Source organism: Geospiza fortis, unplaced genomic scaffold (genome assembly GCF_000277835.1).
Source record: "Geospiza fortis unplaced genomic scaffold, GeoFor_1.0 scaffold242, whole genome shotgun sequence".
Taxonomy (NCBI): domain Eukaryota; kingdom Metazoa; phylum Chordata; class Aves; order Passeriformes; family Thraupidae; genus Geospiza; species Geospiza fortis.
In genome coordinates, this window is record NW_005054574.1 from 310,016 (window position 1) to 313,093 (window position 3,078).

The following is a 3,078-nucleotide window of genomic DNA, read 5'->3' on the forward strand; positions in this document are numbered from 1 at the left end:
AGCAAATCTCCAGGTGAGCTCCAGGACATCTCTGGCACTGTGGAGAATACCACTGCAGCAGCAGGCACAGGAGGAAAGGCTCTGAGCTCACCTAAGGCAAAACAAGTCTGACAATTGGTTTAGGAGACAGGCAGCCCATCAGCACAGAAGTCTCTTAGACATAATACATAATGCATGGCACAGCTGAGCCTGCCTTAAAGAGTACCTACCCCCTACAAGACTTGCTCTTCCACTTCCACACTCTGTGCCCTCTCTGCATTCATGGCAGTCAGACCCATCCCTGATTAGGTGGATACAGCTCACTGAAAAAACCTAAGGGTGCAGGAAACTTTTTTTGCAGAATTAAGAACTGGAGCTGTCTCAGAAAAGAGCCTGGTAAGAGGCCAGGGAGATTCGGGGGTTTATTGGCTGAGTGTCGTTTTGTCTCAATGGTTTGAGTTGCCCGATTCACCAGTTTCTAAAAAAAAGGCCTGGCCGAGAACCATTATTTTTGGAACAGCTGTGGCTTTTACTACCTGCAGTAGGTAGGAAACCAGATCATCCACTACCTAAAAAACCATGCTATTTAAAAGAAAAACCAGTAATACATTAAGGCTCACTTAATTTATGAACATCAGATCTGCCCAAGTCCCAGTTTCATTCCTTTCCTGGGACATTCACGCTGAGGGTGAGGCCTAAAGCTGCTGGGTGCACAAAGGCCATCTCAGGTGAGGAGTGGAAAACAGAGAACCACCAAGCTGACAGGTTCATCCCTATCCCACAGGTTGTGCTCACCCTGTGGAAATGAATACACAGCCAAACTTCTCATTTTAAAGGTGACAGGGGTGCAGTGAGCCCCTGGCACCCCTCACTGACCGCACCGAGCGTGATCACCCTCACTGCGAGGAAAGCTGCAGCTTCCCTGAGGGAAAGCTGATGGATTTGTGGGCATGGGGGCCCCGTCCCCACTGCTCCTGGGGGCCACTGTGCTCTGCAGGTCCTTACACAGCTCTCAAGGTGCTGAAATCAAAACTGTTCACGTCACTTACCTCTCCAGGGACCACAGTATCACAGAATGGTCTGGGTTGGAAGAGACCTTAAAGATCTCATTCCACCCCCTGCCATGGGCAGGGACACCTTCACTATCCCAGCTTGCTCTGAGCCCCATCCAGCCTGGCCTTGGACACTGCCAGGGATCCACGGGTACCCACAGCTTTTCTGGGCACCCTGTGCCAGGGCCTTTCAGCTTAAAGCCATCACCCCTTTTCCTGTCACTCCAGGACACTGTAAAAAGTCCCTTTGCAGCTCTCTTGTAATGTCTCTTCAGTCCATAATAAAATCACCCCAGAGCCTCCTCCAGGCTGAACAGTCACAGTTCTCTCAGCCTTTCCTCATAGGAGAGATGTTCCACCCCTCTAAAATAACCCTCTAGTAGTGATGCCAGGTAATCAGTGGCACTGGTTCGCTGACATACCTATGTCCCTAAGCATTCAAAAGCCTGGAAAACATGCAAATAATTTTACAACAATGAACTAAAGTTTAGCATCAAATTTTTCAAGCTCCTCACATAATCTGTGGTTTTCAGGTTCTTGAGTGTCATGTTTTTCCAGCTTCTGTTTGTAACAAGATGATAATTCTTTTACTGTTTGAATTTAACAAAAGATTATATAATTCCTTAAACCTTGGCAAAGGAGTTAGAAAGAATGCTCAGATACCATGAGATAATTCCACAAGCACTAGCAATGCCATCCTTGAGAGAACCTGGGAGCAACTCACCTTTGGCAGTTTGGAGATAATGGAGTTTTTAACTGATAAAAAGTGCTCAGTAGCACAGTGAACATCAGCATTCCTTCATATTCTGACTACATTTCATTTTATCCAATCTGCATGTCTTAAAGAAGGAGGGGTTTATTTTTTCACACAATGCCATCCCAAATTCCTGCTTTTCTGTTAGTGAGGGAAAAGAATTTGAAGTGCCCAGAAAAGGCAAGCTCCAACAGATAGTCCAGAAACTTTCATCCCTGCAAATGTTCTTAATTACTAGAGGGCAAAGAGCCCTATTAATTATATTTATGGCCTGCAAGGATTAACTGTGGGATATCTGGAGTTACCTGGGTTTAGGGCCATAAAGGAGGCCATGTGTTGCTGTGCACATATAGTAAGACAAAATAAAAGCTCTTCAGAAGAAAAGCTGTATTCTGACATTAAGAGGGGCAACCTTTAGCTCTCCTCCATGTGAGGTGCAATGAGGTGCAAGTGCTGAAATGGACACTCTGCTGCCACTAGAACAATGTGTCATTTTTGTCACAGAGGCAGGGAAGGGTTGTGACTATGATCATCCAGTTTGCTCTTTTTTCACCAAACAGAGGCCAGCTCCTGAAGTGGGGAGATGGAAACATACCAGAAAGACTAGTTTTTAAAATATAACATTGATTAAAATATTCCCCAGAAATCTGGAAACCAGTGAGACTGGTTTTGAGTCCAGCCTAGCTTCTCACATTGTTCTTATCACAAACTGTACAGATGCCCTTTGGTAATACATTATTCATTGTGTTGCAATTCTGCCAGACGCCAGTTGTTACCCCACCAAATTCTTTTTCAGCCCACAGAAGCGAAATAATTTTGTTTGCAAGAATACTGGACAATAAGAAAGCTGAGTCTGCAAGGTCTTTGAAGAGAATTATACAGAGTGTGTGTATTGTTTTTCTCAAATTTCCTAGAGTTCTAGGAGAGAGCAATTTAGGGATGATGCAATTCAGTGCATTCTGCTTTACCTAAATCTCATTTTGAAAGTGTTACCTCTAGGCTGTTATCTAGTCTGCACACTTTGATCCAGCTCCTATCTGGGTAGAGCAAAGTTTTCTGCAAAAACTAACTCAGTATATCACCCTAAGAAGTAAGTTATGGATTTTATCTTCATACCACAGTCCTTCCACCAGAACCATTCCAGACAACCTTTTTTTTCTTGGAATATCAACCTCAGTCTCCCTGGCTGCAAGCGAGAAGGTGCCTGTAGGGGAAGAGACACTTTCCATGTGTGGAAGTTTAAGAGGAGATAATTGTCTAGGACTGACTTGTTCTGAACAGAACTGTGGTGTG